This window comes from Pararge aegeria, chromosome 16 (genome assembly GCF_905163445.1).
Source record: "Pararge aegeria chromosome 16, ilParAegt1.1, whole genome shotgun sequence".
Lineage (NCBI taxonomy): Eukaryota > Metazoa > Arthropoda > Insecta > Lepidoptera > Nymphalidae > Pararge > Pararge aegeria.
In genome coordinates, this window is record NC_053195.1 from 1,144,666 (window position 1) to 1,163,239 (window position 18,574).

Genomic DNA, 18,574 nt, shown 5'->3' on the forward strand with positions numbered 1-18,574 from the left:
TTAAGGTATGCTGTTTAAAACTGTCATTTTAAGAAATACTGCTTTAAGCGATGGCGCTAAGTCCACAGGTGAGTTTGTTTAGAAGCGCGAGTCAAATTAAATCAAATCTGTAACAGCTTAACGTGGTCAAGCCTAAGCGCATTAGTACACTAATTGATAGCAATGTATTAATACCACATTAGCCGCTGGCGGTAACTCAGTGGCGAGTTAACACCACTTATCTAAACAGCGGTGGACGCACCGACAGATGATATTTCAAGATAAGGACCCCAGACTAAAGTGTTAAAATAGAGAGAAAATACGTTAATAATAAAGAAGCCGAGTATGTGACCATCAGGTAAACTTTTTTTATATATCGTTATAATTGACGGAACAATAAGATGGCTCTCCTAATCAGTGGCGTGCACAGGAAGCATAAAGAAGTAAAATGGCAAAATTCTCTTCCATTGCCAGTTATATGAAAATATTACGGTATGCAGTGCTTTTGTGTATCTATTAAGTGCACGCCACTGCTCCTAATGGTTAGTAGATAATCATTGCGTATAAACAGAGCAACACTTCGCGGGGCACGCAAGAAACACGTTCTGCAACGTACCGCATTGCAACAATGCTGCTTAGCTGCAGAAATAAATATGGTTGTAGTACTTCCCAACACGAGCACTATCACAAAATGCTTTATTACGACTACTACACTGATTATTTGAATAAATTAATCTGCATATCTGATAGTTCCCCATATTGTTTTCAAAGGCGTGTGAAGTTTAACACCGCATGCGTGGTGAACTATGCCTCAAATCACTCTCATTTTAAGAGACTACCCGTGCTCTGTAGTGGGCCAGTAATTGGTTGCTAATATTAATATTATGATAAATAACATAACTCTTATTTTGGGAGTTTTCAGTATAAGTTTGTGAGTTACCAAACACTTCTCAAATTGGTCGTAATTTAAAGTGGTTTTAGGGACCGTACGGCAAATTTTCTCGCTATTTTATTTAAATATACTATGGCAGTGTGTTTACAATATTAGTTGTTTCTAGTGAATAGTTTTTATTTCTTTTACTTTTGCTTTACTTTCGGACATCTGGTTATCATTTCAGCACTTCCATTCCAGAGGGTCGACAGCGGGTTCAATATTTATGATTAAGGTAAGAATTTCAAATAAGGTATCAGCTGTCACGTAATCACGCGTGCCGCTCCGTCTACCGTTTTATTTAGTCCGCGATAAAAGCTATAATCCATGAAGATATAAATAAAGACAGATATTACCCTCTTTTGCGGAGTAATTAAAACAAACTGGTCTAGTATTTACCTTTATCGTCCTTGTACGCACCGCTTTTAGTGAGCAAGAAGGCTAATTTATTTAGATTAAAGATAACCCAAGAACACTTATTCGCTATAAAGTAATCGTGCTAACAGGCGAAGCGATCATTGGGAGATCCCGGGTTCGCTTACCGGCAGGGGCAGTTTGGGAAATTATATTTACCTATTATGGTACAAATTAAATCACCTATTAACAGTTAATATAAAAATAAAAAAAATATAAAAAAATTATATTGCACTTTAATTTGAATGAAATGTAATTCTTTTATTTTTTGTTAATTTATAATTGATACTTTTTGAATTTAATTAATCATTATACATGATTAACATATATAAATATAACATTTGACGGGAGTGGGTGCTCCGCGAGGGCTTCTGAAGACAGGCCACTCACGCATAAGTAATAAGTAGTAGGAGAAGTTAAAAACCATATCACGACAATCGTGAGCTTGAACTTATTTAGAGCAAAAGTCGCATAAAGAAGCTCTCTGACACCATGTCAAAGGATAACTGAGTGCGAAACAAAAAAAAATCTATTTTTCAGTTTTTATAAGTCTTACCTACTGGAGATTTTTTCTGATCTGCCTGCTTAGTGTTACACTGTGTATATCCATATGCACGCACCTGTTATATATAATGAAGAAAGTCAGGAGTGGGCAATTCTGTCCGGTTCCCACGGCGCGGCGCCCACGCAGCGCGCAATGCACCTAACTTATCCTGACTAACTCATCCTTTATCAACGACCATGCATCTACTTGCTGGTTTTAATTGTTTTAGTTACTTTGACTTCGACGGGTTTCTATATTATTGGTTATTACTACTGTGGATCACGAGTTTGAGATGTCTCTCAATAAGTTCAACTTTACAATGAATAATTGTTCATTGTAAAGTCAACATCTCCTGATGATGCTCCGATTTCGGAGCGAAACGTGCGTAGAGGGTGTATTGCCGAGGATCTGTTTAGTGTGGAGTATAAGGATTGAAGAAATTATAAATTACACCACACAGATTCTCCTGCTTTTCGCGGAGTATAGCAAATTAAGCTTAATTTTGATAATATTCTCTTGTATGCCCAGCACTGGCAGTTAATGGACTAGTAGTGGAGCCGTTGAACACGTGCTCTTAACCACTGAACCATAGAGGTCGAGGATTATGAAGGGCGCCAAAACTGAATCAGCCATCGCCTACGTAAAGCCTACACGCACGCCTTGAATATATTCCTTATTGTTCGCACCGCTCAGTTGCGTAACAGTCGCTGCATATTACAATGAGACTTTTGTTATAAGTTTAATTCTAATATCTGAATAACAATAATATAATAATCTATATCGTGGGCCGGATCAAGGGCCGGGCATGTAGTAAGCCAAGTTGAAATGGTGTAGAATACTTTCTAAACACATGTTAACTCTGGCAATGTGTGGGTTATTCCGTTTATCCCCAGATAAAATTTTAGGATAGATACTCAGAAACAAGACTATAATATACGAAATTACTAGAAATTCCGACTATCCCCCCATTTAAGGGGAAGGTACCTATGATTTTTAAGTAGTTAGTTAAAGTATTTTCGTCTTGTACAGTATTGCAAACTATTTACTTTCATCAAAATCGGTTAGTTTAGATTAAACGACAAATACTATAACCGCTTTGATCATTTTGTAAATGACTGAGCACAGTTACTCTAACCAACTTAAAATAAAAACTAGAGTATTTATCCCTTAATTAATTTAGGACAATATTTTTTTTAATCTAAACGTATTTGTTAATATTTTTATTAAACTTTTAATATAGCAAAACTTCTAACACCATACTCATCTCGATAATTCCGTACGAGTCCCTAGTAACATTTTATTGTTTCAAACCCGAGCTTGCATCATTCGACCGATGAAGACCTGAGTTATACCGAGGTTTCATTTGCCACATTCTCCGCATTCCCGGTTCAGAGGTCAATTTACAAAAATGACAACGCGAAAGTCAGAAAAGAGACGCAATTACAAAACAGTCGTGAGTGCGAGCGAGACAAAGCACCGATCGTGTCCAACGCCCGGGGCGCGATATCCAACGATGATGATATTACACCTCTGATATAGCTTAATTTCTACAAATGAGCGGTAATTTTGTTATCTATAACTCTTATTTTGATAGCGTTAGAGTTGAAAATGTCTCGTTCGGTTACGTTCGAGCACGCATTTCTTTATAACGTGTTGAGCGCAATGAGCCTATTACAGATTTCGCAACGCTGTCCGGGATGAGATAGTGCACCGATACGAAAATAAAAGCTCACAATAAAAGAACGAAATAACAAGACTTTCTTTTGATCTTTGTTTGTCTTTTACATTCAGTTTATAGTCTTTCAATAGTTTATTTGGGGCTAATCCCAGATTTCAAACGAGGTTACCTGGTAACATATAACTTTTGAATACTTGATTCAATTTTAAAACATTTGATGTTCCAAAATTACAGATACAGGAGAGAGATATATTATATTTTTTTGTGATTTGATTATACTTTTTACTATTGATACATTCTAAATCAGTGGTAGAATTATTATCTACTGATTATTATTATTATCGACTGTATTATATTAGCTGGTGTCTCGAGCAGTTTTATCTATGTTAAACTATGACGTAGCGTACATAAACTTAATTTAATAAACGGGATATTTACACAACAAAATCTGGGACTGGTAGGTTCCTTGGATTAGCGCATTCAAACATACAAACAAACTACGTAATACTGTTGTAGGGTGCATAAGTATATTTCATAAGGAATCATCCTGTAAAAATCAACAAAAAATGATAAATATATATATATATATATATATGTATATATATATATATATATATATATATATACTATATTTGTTTAAATCAAAAGAAGCATATTTATATTTTCATACAAACTAATTCAAAACATACTAAGTGTTAACTTATAACAACCCTAATGAAGATAAAAGACCGACACGCACATAGTACCTACCCTACGTGACAAGTGCCTAATAAAGTGACAGAAGTCACTTGATTTTGATTTTGCATGTGATGTTAGGGCTGTATCAGTTTTATTTTGTTAAAAACTATGTCAGTGGTTTACTTAAAAACTATAAGCATTTCGGTTGCACAGATAAGTCTCAGAGACGGTAAATAATATACCTCTAAAGCCTGTAGAGTAATATTTCGGTTTTAATTAACACGTTGTATAATTTTTGGCCCGACCTGGGATTCGAACTCAGGACCTCGCGATCCTTACATCAACATGCTAGCTACTAGACCAACGAGACAGTAAATATTAATATCGAACAATTAATATTTCTCATAATAAATTGGTAATGTTTTAAAATTTCTAAACAAGTTTCAGTTAACTTGTACGTGTAACTAATGCTTATAAACAGTAATGTTTACTCTTACTTAGACGAAAGGTAGGTTACTTAATGTAGTTTTAATTACGAGCGGAAACCGCCGTAATAAATATAGCATTAAGCTGAATGGGAAAAAAGTTCTTTTAATTATTTAGTCGTGTAATTAAAACATTTATAATAATTTTTAATCGATATCGATACGACGGGGTTTTTCGATCTCTATATTTATTAATAATGTGTAGGTATTTTATGTAAAGAATTCGATTCTCTGTGTAGAATTATTTGAACGATAAAGCGATTGTGACTTTTATTAAAACTAATGGTCATAACTTTTTTTTTTATTCCACTACTAGATAGCCATTGACTTTTGCAATCTCACCTGGTGGTAAAATATGATGCAGTCTAAGACAATAACGGGTCAATCAATAAATATACTACGACAATACACACATCGCCATCTAGCCCCAAAGTAAGCATAGCTTTTGTTATGGGTACTAAGAAAGCTAATGCTTTAATATGAATAGAAATGTCGTAGTATTATTTAAAAGCACAACGATTTAATTTGAAAAGTGTAAGGAATATAAAAGTTAGTAATAAAATCTCTAATACAGCTAAGGCACTAAGCACTGACATAGTTTTTAACAAAATAAAACTGATACAGCCCTAACATCACATGCAAAATCAAAATCAAGTGACTTCTGTCACTTTATTAGGCACTTGTCACGTAGGGTAGGTACTATGTGCGTGTCGGTCTTTTATCTTCATTAGGGTTGTTATAAGTTAACACTTAGTATGTTTTGAATTAGTTTGTATGAAAATATAAATATGCTTCTTTTGATTTAAACAAATATAGTATATATATATATATATATATATATATATATATATATTTATCATTTTTTGTTGATTTTTACAGGATGATTCCTTATGAAATATACTTATGCACCCTACAACAGTATTACGTAATTCGGTTACGCTTTGCATTAGCGTACATAAGTTTATTTAAAAGAATTTTCTGTACCAGCCCAGAGTTAGGAAATTTACGGTGTCAATGTACTTGCTTCGGAGAGCACGTTAAGCCATCGGTTCCGGTTATTAAAATTTACGTGTAATAGTAACAGTCGTTAAAGCCCACTAAACCACATTGGAGCAGCGTTGTGGGTTTATTCTCTTAAACCGTCTCTCCTATGAGAAACGAGGTATATGCCCAGCAGTGGGACGTAAGGCTGCGGATGATGATTATCAATGTTATCTTAAGTAAGAATATCAATATCAATAAATCGTGTATTTAATAATGAGTCGATTAGTTACAATTATTAGGTTTTTGAAATAAGGTTCCATCTCTAATTTTACGGCTTGGATTTCCATATCGTAAGCGCAAACTGGCTTTAAGCGTGTGTCCAAGTAAATGTAATCTGTAAGTTATGTTTGTGTCAAAAATCTCGATGTCTTCGGGAAAATATTTTCCCACGCAAACTTCTTTTCAAAAACGTAATTTATTATCATACACTCGTTTTCTGAAAGGGTGATCAAATCAACGGTATATATACTAAAATAGATTTATTTAATGAATGTTAACAAGCGATTAACGTAGAAAAGCGGTTGACAAAACCTTATAACGACTATGAAGCGATCGTTAGGTAACATGACGGCCGACTGGCGCAGTGAGCAGCGACCCTGCTTTCTGAGTCCAAGGCCGTGGGTTCGATTCCCACAACTGAAAAATTTTTGTGAGGTGAACATAAATGTTTTTCAGTGTCTGGGTGTTTATATGTATATTATAAGTATTTATGTAAATTATTCATAAAAATATTTATCAGTCATCTTAGTGCCCATAACACAAGCTACGCTTACTTTGGGGCTAGGTGGCGATGTGTGTAGTGTCGTAGTATATTTATTTTTATTTATTTATTTAAATAGCTACGTTCTATCAAGTACGTGAGACATTAAAGATAAAAAACTAAGAAAAGAGTTTCCAAACATGGATTTGAGTTAACGGATAAAAATCAAATCAAAAGTATTTATGAACGTATCTAAAACGTTTGCTATAGATACATTTCAATTAATAGTGCTCGCCTGTTTGATTTATTCTAAAATTCATATTTTAGCATTAAATTGCCAGTGTGGAGAATTATGCTGAGGTTGTAAAAAAAATATACTGATATAATTTTATGTTTTTATTTTTACAACGTTCTTAAATTCTTGTATGCATTTTAAATTTGTATATACACACTCTGATAATTCATGTCTGTAATTTTACCACGTAATTTACTATATTATTTATAGATCAGAATCGTTAAACTTTACTGCATACAAGCCGATAGGTTACCATAACACGAGATAGTAAAAATTTGATTCGATTTGATATTATTGATAGGACATAAAGAAAAAGGCCGCTTAAAGTTAATAACGTAACGGGAACACGTGAACGTGTGTATCCCACTTCACACCTCGTTACTGAGCTATAAAATTATATCGATTCTGCTCCATCTGATTGTCAATAAAACATCGATACAAATTGTAGGACGAGTTGTAACGTTAGCACTACACTATTTCATAAGTTCGTATATTTTAGCGATCTGCTATTGAGAAGTACCTACCTTTTATTTTGTTAAAAGAGATTTGGGGAGGGGGGGGGGGGGAAATAATAAATACCACTAGGAAAAAATCACACTGAGAGAAATAGAGTTATGTACCGATTACTGCTGTCGCTCCTGAATTTAATCACAGACATTTTTTAAACGCTAGGTTTATATACTAAATTTTACTTAAGAGTGATATTCATTTGATCAGGCTTTGGCGATCGTTACTCATTGTCAAATTATATACTAACATTTAAAATAACTAACAGTCGTTTGAGTCTCTTTGCAAGACTAAAGTACTACAAAGAAAGCCAATTCAAAATATATTATAGACAACTTAGGAATTATTATTTCTTAATTGGCTCGGACGTTCGACGAATCGAAGCATTAAAATAAAATTAATAAAATTATACCTGACACATCCTCACGTCCTCAAGTCACTTGCGCACAAACTGTTTGAAAGACGTACCTGAAAAAAAAAATCATTATTAATTTTTACTGATACATAATGAATAACTTATTTTGTTACTGTAACGATTGTAATAGTTTCTCTTTTAACACTTATACTTAGAAAAATTATAAAATAAACAATTAAATCTGTCACTTATCAATTTAACAATACAAGAAAAGATAAGAAGAAACTAATTCACTCCGAAACACCAGCTCCATAACCGTAAGACTTGATTTCCAAAAACCAGAACTAATTTTGGTCAACATAGTCATATGTCCCTAGCAGATTTCCATGCTATGTTCTCATCGAGAAAGCACAATTGTACATATGTGTATACAAGTGTGCTAAATAGTGCATTTTAAATTTATAAAATTATTCCAAGTGTAGGTAAAAACACTAATAAAAATAGTAAAATTATAAAAAAAAGCAATGTGTCATCTCTTGTTTCAAACGTGTCTCATTGTAATATGGACCTTTGAAAAAGTATATCGAAACTGCATCGTTTCCTACTAATGACGACTAATTTCGGCATCGACGTTAGGAGAGTAGTAGCTTAATTGGAAAAAGCTCCCAGGCCTCGATTGCCAGAGAGTCGCAGGTTCAAATCCTGTCGGTTCCGAAAATTTTTATATGCATTTTAAATTAATAAAATTGATAATTCCTCCAAGTGTAGGTAAAAACACTAATAGAAATAATAAAATTATGGTGCTATAGTTTAATATAGAGTAAGCAGTTGATTGTCAGTTTTGCGAACCAAATAACAAAACAAAAAAACCCCTGCGATGTTCCATTCAATGAGCTAAAGTCAAAATACTGTTTAATCTGTTCTTTTGTGCTTCTTAGCATGTGGTAATACCACAGCAATTATCTCAAGCCCCAACATATTTGTTCCCATTTCAAATACGGCTTAGGGTTACTTACATTCATGGCATTAAACCATTTTGCATTTTTAAATAGTTAAGATTGATTTATGGTCTTTTTAGGTAGCGAAAGGCTTATGTCGCGAGAATAACTTTTGCTTGCAGTTTCTTCCCAGCAGCACGTAGCAGATTATGTTTTTTTTTTTGTTTTGTTGTTTTTTTTAAAGAAATATTTTGGTAGCAGTACATACAGTTAATGAAATCATTGAGTTAGGAGGACTTTTTGTATAAGGAACGGACGTAGAGTCAACTATTTTGTATATAAATGTTTTTAAAATTTAAACCACACTTGCTGTGCATTGTAAATAAATAAATATACTACGACAATACACACATCGCCACCTAGCCCCAAAGTAAGCGTAGCTTGTGTTATGGGTGACTACACTATAAGTTAAGATGACTGATGAATATTTTTATGAATTATATATACATAAATACTTAGAAAATACATATAAACACCCAGACACTGAAAAACACTTAATGCTCATCATACAAACATTATCCAGTTGTGGGAATCGAACCCACGGCCTTGGACTCAGAAAGCAGGGTCGCTGCCCACTGCGCCAGTCGGCCGTCACTATTGTTAGTAATAACTAAGTATATAACGTTCTTACGCTCACAAAGTCGTACTCTCATGGTGATAGCCCAGTGGGTAGGACTTCGACTTCACTTTCGGGGAAGCGAGTACGAATCCCAGCACGCACCTCTAACTTTACTTAGTTATGTGCGCTTATTATCAATTAAATTAATACCGCAGCGCACCGCAAGGGTGGTTACAATTTTAAAAACATTTATATTTAAATAGTCGACTCTACGTCCGTTCCTCATACAAAAAGACCTCCCAACTCAATAAATCCATTGATTGTATGTACTGCTACCAAAATATTTTTATCAATTGAAATAATAGCGTAGTAGGTATTTTTTTAATATATTTTTTTTATTACACTATAAGTTAGTAACTAACTCAAGAAGATTTAAACAAATTATTCTCTTGGTTCCAATATAATCTTCTTACAATAAATATATCAAAAACATGCTACGTTATTTTCAAATCAAGAAACAAAGTAATTCCTTCTCATGACGCACTAAAAATTAATAATATAATAATTCAGGAGAAAGCTTGCGAAAAATACCTAGGCCTTAGAATGGATAGTGGTCTGACGTGGAATGCCCAGATTGAACATATACGAACAAAATTGTCATCTCTTACTGGCTCGCTTAGACGAATTGTCCGGTGTATTCCACGCCAGATACGCTACACCATTTATAATTCTCTAGTCAAACCGCACCTACTTTATCTAATACAAATATGGGGCAGCGCTGCTAAAACTAAATTAGCTGATCTCCAAATACAACAAAACAAAATTATCAAAGTTCTATTCCACTACAACTTTTTAACCCCCACTTCACAAATATATAAAGAAACCAAGCTAATGACCATAAAACAGTTATACATTTATAATACATGCATTCTTCTTAGAAAAATTATAAAACGCTCACTCCATACTAGCCTATCGTTCATAACGTTGAAGCAACTGACAGCACGTCCCCTTCGCACGCGCCGTGCAAGTCTTTTAGTTCTACCTAGGACTAGAACAAATACTGGAAAAAAAATGTTCACGTATGAGGGTGCACAGCTTTACAACAACTTGCCGTCTACTTTAAAACATGTAAACTCATTTCATGTATTTAAAACTAAGCTATCGGAACATATTATCCAGAACTACCCACCTTAAACTCAAATACATGAAATGAGTAATACAACTTTTTGTAATTACACATTACGATCGACACTTAGATATTTTAATTATGTTACTGTTAATTGCTGTTTCCATGTAAGTGACTTGTGTCTTTTATGGAAATAAATATCTTTAAACCTAAGTTAGTACTTGACTGCCATCATAACTGGTGGTAAGCGATGATGCAGTTCAGTTTTGAAACGTCAAGTCTGTCCGTGTGTAGTGACTCTACCCCCGTTTCGGAAGGCAGATTCTACCGAGAAGAAGCCGGCAAGAAACTCAGCAGTTGCTCTTTTCCAACATCAAAAATTTACATTTTACATTTTAACATTCATTTTTCTATCTTGTGAGAGATGAAAGCGGAGGCGGATGCTTCCAAGCAACCTATCACATCGCACCGGAACATTTAATCGCTTAGCGACACGTCTTTTTTGGTAGGGTGGTAACTAACCACGGCCTAAGCCTCCCAGCAGACCAGATCAGAGAAAAATCTGAAATTAAAAATTCCCAAATTGTCCCTGCCGGGAATCGAACCCGGGACCTCCTACTTACATTCATAGCGCTCACCGTTGCGCCAGAGAGGTCGTCGAGATAGAGCTAGAGCTATAGATAGAGAGGTAGCATCCCTTCTTCGTAGTTATGTTCGTAATTATTTTAAGCAATTAAAATAACACTTGCTTTAATGGCGAAGTAAAATATCGTTAGGAAACCTGCATGCCTGTGAGTTCTCAATAATGTTCTTAAAGGTCTGTGAAGTTTACCAATTCACGCCGGAGCCCTACTCACTCTGAAAGGAGACCTTTCCCATTTAGTGGGCCAGTAATGGGTCGATAACGATGAACTTATGTTATGCTGAGAAAACTGGCTACTATCCATTACGATATTTGGTCTAAAGTAGCAACATTTTTACAGAAACAGGTTTCTATGGTTTTTCCATTAATAGAGTAAACGTAGAGCCATTGACAATGATCACACAAACAGCGGGCGAAAGTCGCGTTTCTAAATTAGCACGTCGCGTCGGATACGATTGATAGCGGCGAATTAGCGGCTTTTGTTGGTCGCCACATGCCACACATAATGTATGGTGACCGTGTTATAGGTACACAAAAGATAGACTTAAAGAAAATCAGAGAAATATAAACAAATGTAGCTAGTCAATGCTTTAATACCCTATCTACTATGAAAGACCCAGAAGTGGAATCTAAATATGCCGACGATGATGATAAATCCATTTTGGAAGATTATCATTCAAGTTTGAATTTGGAAGCTATTCAAAAATTGGAATACCTAGTAATTTATTGACTAACTCACTGACTGACTGTCTAGCGGGGAGATGCAAACGCACATCTCGAACAACTGGATAGATCATTTAATAGATTTGGCATACATTTGTGAATTAGGCGTCGAGAATGGCGAAAATGGCTTTGGAAATTTGTTTCACACAACTTTCCAAGCCAATTTTATTCTCTTCAATTTTCATAATTATTGTTATATTTTTTTCATGTTGGCATAAATCATTGAACTGATATGGAGCAGAAGGTCTATCTACAGATACTACTTAATCTGTAGCAAGGTGGCATCTTCTCAGCATATATATTGGATAGACGCAGGCGTTACTTTGCGGAATTCCATGATATATTATGAAAAATAAGCTTTTCGCTGAGGACAGCAAATTAAGCTTAATTTTCATAATATATCGAAGCATGTATGTTTGTTGTTATGTGTAAGGTACATGTTCTTTATATAATAATTGTACTATGCTGATAATTAATATAAACGGTTCATCCATTAAAGTTGTGGCAATAATTTACGTAAAATATCCCTAAAATACGAGTATAAATTGGTTTAACATTTGGACACAATTATTTTATATAACATTTAAAGCCAATTAAAACATTTTAATTTGTTTGTAATAGACAATATAAACCGATATTAAAATTGATTATCGAAAGATCAAATTCAATTTAAGGTCGAAACAATTTTAACTTTGGAATAATTGAGGTAAAAACCGTCCATGGCGGATCTACACGAGAAATTATTAAAATGTTATTTAATCCAAATTAAAACGTACGTGGAAAAACTGGATTTGCCTTTTTCTTTTTTTGGTTAAATATCTTCACACTTAATTATGAAACAACAGATAATTGATGTTATTATACCAGTTAATATATCTCATATCCACATTTTATTAATAAAAAAACAATTATAATAAAAATACGTAGACTTTTGTGTATGTAGGTAGTATTGTAAAATAAGCGTAGATAAATTTACTGATTTTACGCTTTCGATATAATGAAGGGAAATTTAGCTTAAAAATAAAAAAAACATATTTATTTTTTCAATAAAGTATCGTATGTTTGTACATAACTATAACCTAAAATAAACTATTTAAAAACTAAATAAAATCTAAAACGTAGAAGGGAAATATATTTTTTCTAGCGATTTTTTCAATATTCTTTATGTATTTTATGAGCGGTGATAGTCGGGTAGTACTTCGACTCTACTACCGAGTAGCCCGAGTACCGAGTAGGGGGCCCGAGTCTAATCCCAGCTCTTCTAACTTATCTAAGTGATGTGCGTTTAAAGCAATTTAAATATCACTTTCACATTCTGATGGAATGTGTCCGTAGCGAGTTTCAGAATAAAATGTTAACAAAAGTTTGTCAAACCCCTATTAAATAAATATAAATAAATAAATAAATATACTACGACAATACACACATCGCCACCTAGCCCCAAAGTAAGCGTAGCTTGTGTTATGGGTACTAAGATGACTGATGAATATTTTTATGAATTATAAATACATAAATACTTAGAAAATACATATAAACACCCAGACACTGAAAAACACTTAATGCTCATCACACAAACATTTTCCAGTTGTGGGAATCGAACCCACGACCTTGGACTCAGAAAGCAGGGTCGCTGCCCACTGCGCCAATTGGCCGTCAGAACCTAATTCCTATTCTGAGGCCGCGAAATATTTATATAATAGATTTAAGATTAATGTAGGTAGACGTAGAATAAGCTAGTTTGTAAGGTAGTAATTGAAGACCCACATGAGCTACATAGTCACTTTAGTGACTCAGCTCTTTAAAAGAGATTAAAAAATAATAAGTTTTCTCGAAAGGGTGTGAAGTCCATAGTCCACAACTCTGGATCACTCTCCCAGTGCGGATTGAAAAGAAATATAAACCTGTCTAACAATGTACAAAAGAAGGGATTTTATGTATGCCTTTTGCCCCAATTTAAAATTATTCCCATTTACCAATGAAAATAAACAAAATCATTGGACAGAAGCAAGCGTTACTTTGCGGAAATCCACGATACATTATGAATTAAGCTTCATTTGCTATACTCCGCGATAAGCAGGAGAATCTGTATGGTGTATTTTATAATTTCTTCAATCTTAATACTCCACACCAAACAGATCTTCGGCAATGTAGCCTCTACGCACGCTTCGCTCCGAAACCGGAGCATCCTCAGGAGATGTTGACTTTACGATGAATAACATAGGATTGAAGAAATTATAAATTACACCATACAGATTCTCCTGCTTTTCGCTGAGTATAAGCAAATTGAGCTTAATTTTCATAATAAACAAAATAATTTAATTTTGTAACAATTGCAATATAGTGAAGCAAAGCGTTATTTATAACTGTAATTTTCAACTATGAGATCACGATGAAGCTTTTTTATCCTGGGACTGATGGCCGCGTGGATATCGTCGGCAAACAACATTTAGCGCTACACATTACGCAGTTCCGGTACGATTGAGTTAGCGCCCACTTTTACGCGGCCTGCTGAGGTAAACATCTCATTTGAGGCTTAAACTAGTCTCACATTCATGGGATACTGAAGGTTTGTACACAGTTTCATTTAGAAACGGAATCAGAATCAGAATAAATTTATTTGCTTGTAACATTACAGTTCCATAGATATTACTTAGTGATTAATTAAAACTTTGGTACAATTTAGCGTGATTTAGTGTAAATCCAAAAAAAAAAACAATGATATTTGTCAAAAAAAAACAATAAATTGTGGTAAATAATTGCAACAAATTTATATATATGTTTTTATTTCTCTACAAGTTAGCCCTTGCCTGCAATCTCACCTGTAGGTAAGTGATGATGCAGTCTAAGATGGTAGCGGGCTATCCTGTTAGGGAGTATGGTAGTCATACCCGGTTTCTACGCGACATCGCACCAGAACAGTAAATCGCTTAGCGGCACGTCTTTGTCGGTAGGGTGGTAACCTCCCACTAGACCAGATCAGAGAAAATTCTGAAATTATAAATTCCCAAATTGCCCCTACCGGAAATCGAACCCGCGACTTCCTGCTTAAATTCACAGCGCTCACTGTTGAGTTAGGGAGGTTATCAAAAAATAATATAAAAATAGAAACAGTAACTAAAGAAAATTACATGACGCTTTGTCAATGCTGTGTGCACTTGTAATTGACGTGCATATCAGTCCATATTTTGTGTGAGTGCTTTGTTTAAAAACGTGTAATATGAATGTTGTTAGTGCTCTTATTAAAGAAATAAATTAAAGAAAATACAAAAGAGAACTTTTCTTGTCAATGTTTTGATAGCTTCGACGTGAGTAGCTACGAGACGCTTTCAGACGAGATCGACATAATAACCACTATATTATCATGACTATTTAGTCAAATAAAATGTAAATTATGGGCTTGTATCGGTTACATATCATCCAGTTAGTAGTTAGTGTATATTTCCCCACAGCGTCCCAGCCTCTTAGGATTCGCGTAACATTTGCTCTTTTAATATTACGCAGTGCTCGCTTTGACTCGCCGTACTGGGGAGAGAGAGTGAGCGATAAATGATCATAATTTGTCCACTTTTCGATATCGAAACTCGTGTTATGCGTAATATTAACTCTTATTGTACCTGAAAACAGTTTTGTTAGCGTTACTTAGGAGGTGTGTTGGTACCGAAACCAATGCAAATAGCTGTGAACTTTTGATTTTAACTTTTGTGACAGTATTTCAGATATGCGAATAATATATTTAAATTAGATTATTTTACTTTGTTGTGTGGAGCGTTTGTGTTGACTTATAAGCGAGTTACCGAATTTCCGTTTATTTTTCTATCGTCAAGAATCTTTTTTTGGTTATTTTCTTTCTAGGATTATCGGTAGATAACTCTAAATGCGGCCCTCTGTCTAGGTAACTGAGGGTGTTAAAGCCATAGTCCAACGCTCACCTAGTGCGGATTGGTGTACTCCACACACCTTTGAGAATATTATATAAAACTCTCATGCATGGTTTCCTCACGATGTTTTTCTTCACCGTTGAAGCAAGTGATATTTCAATAACTTAAAACGCACACAACTTAGAAAAGTCAGAGGCTTGCTGGGATTCGAACTCGGCCCAAAAGTGAAGTCGAGCTCATTCCCACTGGGCTATCACCGTTTCATATATTCACTCATAATACAAAATACGGTTACTTTGGGGCTAGATATGCGTGTATTGTCATAGTATATTTTATTATTTATTTGTATGTTAGCACGAACATTTCATTTTGAAGCTAAATGAAATCGTATTGAAGGTAAATTTAATTATTCCACCGCCATCCCGTCTATTCTCACCTTCGTTTACCACAGTGCTAAGTGGCATCTCGGAGCCGTAATCCGGGATAATTAGTACGTCCACGGAACATTCTAATAACTGTCCGACCACACGGATGATGGTAAACAAACACAAATCTGGCTGTATCAAACTTAAGTAAACAATAGACCGGCTGTGAACGATTATGAACATTCTTGAAATCGATTACACATTGAATTTGATGACACGTTGAATTCGATGACACGTTCAATTCGATGACACGATGAATTCGATGACACGTTAAATTCGATGACACGAATTCGATGACTCGTTGAATTCAATGACACGTTAGCGGTTGATTGCAATCTTATGTAGAGGAGCGTAGCAAAATTTCATGTATTTCGGTATTCTACAAGATATATTTAGGAGAACGTGCTCAGGAACTATTAAATTTCTTTCCATCTTCAACTTGCTTTGCTAAGCGGCATTGTTGCAATGCAGTGTTCCGGTCTGCAGGGCGTGGTTGCCAGTGTAATTATACGAGGCTTAACACCTCAAATTGAGGGATACGGGGCGGCATGTTGCGGGACGTGCTCCTTGCATGCCCCTTGCTACAAGATAGCCCTTGACTTCAGTCACACCTGGTGGTAAGTGATGATGTAATGGGCTAACCTGTTAAGGAGTATGTAGTCATACCTCTCATCGGTTTCTACGCGACATCGCACCGGAATACTAAATCGCTTAGCGGCACTTCGGTATAGGGTGTTAACTGGCCACGGCCGAAGCCTTCCACCAGATCAGACCAGAGAAAGTTCAGAAATTATAAATTCCCAATCCAGTCGTCAAAGGGTGTTTTTTTAGAATAAACGCAATCGACTAATTACTAGATATGATCTGGTTACTTGGCTGTTTGGCCGAACACCCTGTAAAATACAATGTAATAAATTGAAATCGATTAACAACCTATCATATAAGCACTCTAACTACCATACCGTTTTAAAGGTTAAATAATGAAAGTGTAATCTCGGGAGACTCATGTGTAGATCTTGCGATAATTGTGTTACACGAAGAAATCATCATTACAGCAAAAAACTGTGAAGCGCCAGAACATTTATTTCTATACCTCTCTGACCCTTTAAAACATATCGCGATGATATCGCACAGCTGTGTTATGTACCGTCAGCATACAATATCATTATTATCATTAGAAATATAACACAACGTAAAAAATATGTATTATCATGATACCTACATAATCATCAGTAGTCTATAACAGTTGACTGCTGGACTAAAGGTCAATATAGAGAGGGTCAAATAATAATTCTTTATTTGGTAACCCATATACACTATTACATAACATAATAATTAAAAACAATAAAAATCAAAAACTAAATAAAAAATACATAAGCTATTAATATTAAATGTAAAAACAAATTAGAACTTGCTCCAGGCAGCCCTACATGGAGTTAAATACATAGCTAAAATAATAAAATTAATTTAATATAAATTTAGGGCTGCGATATGTAATCAGCTTGTAAATTGAGTCGTATCTATTTATTTATGCATTCAGAAAGACTTTCGTTTAGGGCTCGCTTTAATCATGATTTGCGGGAATTGGGTGTCTGTAACACGGTTTTGGCGCGTCCATTATCTAAGTCGGCCAAAACATTTTATGATATATATAAAGTGTCCATTAGGGGTAGGCAGTAGTATATTTTAAGTATGAGGGTGGTGAGAATTCGACAAATCAGTCCATTAAGCGTAGGCAGACAGTAGTATATTTTAAGTATGAGGGTAGCGAGAATTCGAGAAACCATCAATAAATTAAAAAAAAAAATACTGTATTCCGAACTTCTGCCACCGCGCGGCCTACACATAGTTATATTATAAATGCAAAACTGTGTATGACTGTTTGTTAACTATGTTAAGCTCAACTAATTTTACAGAAATATGGTTTGCATGTTGGAGACAGATGTAAGATACGGTTCATCCGACCGACGGACCGACTGACAAGCCGAGGTTTAGTGGGTTATTGGCAACTCCCAGTAAGAAACCCAAAATAAATAAAAGGGTTAAAGATAATATAATCACGTAAGCTTTCAATAATAATTGAAGAGCCGAATTTATTTTAGTTGAGCATGACCTACACACTATGGCAACATTGGATGATCTGCAGAACTGGGTCGGATCTGGAATTTCTATATTATAGATATTCTTGGTCGGTTGATTGTTGCTAATGAAGTTGGTATGTCTATTAACAAAATGCGTGAAACTATACCGTGGAGTAATTATTATTGTACGTTTTCTTGATTGCCCTCCGCGTAATTTGATGACTCAATAGTTTCTATTAAAATGTATTTCAAAAGTTTGTTTAAAAATTCCACGCTCGATTTTTTCCGGATAGGTTCTCGTCTCGGTTCGACGTTACGTAAAAGTAAAGTGTGTAATTATTATTACTGTTATGAAACATTGTTAGTTGCTATATTGATTAATTAATCTTAGCTTTAAATTGTTTTTGGTAAGTCTTAATAAATTTGATTGAGTTATTTACTATTTCAGTTGTTATAAACAGTGTGTCTTAAATTTTATCATAAACGTGGCATTAATAGTAACAATTATAATCAAAATTTAAAATATCTTCA

General features: G+C 34.6%; 1 protein-coding gene across 1 annotated transcript in view; it reads right to left on the bottom strand.

The window, feature by feature from the left end:
• LOC120630470 (knirps-related protein-like) overlaps nt 1-18,574 on the bottom strand; it is a 121,261-nt gene that overhangs the window by 75,053 nt on the left and 27,634 nt on the right. The gene's annotated exons all lie outside the window — the stretch shown is intronic.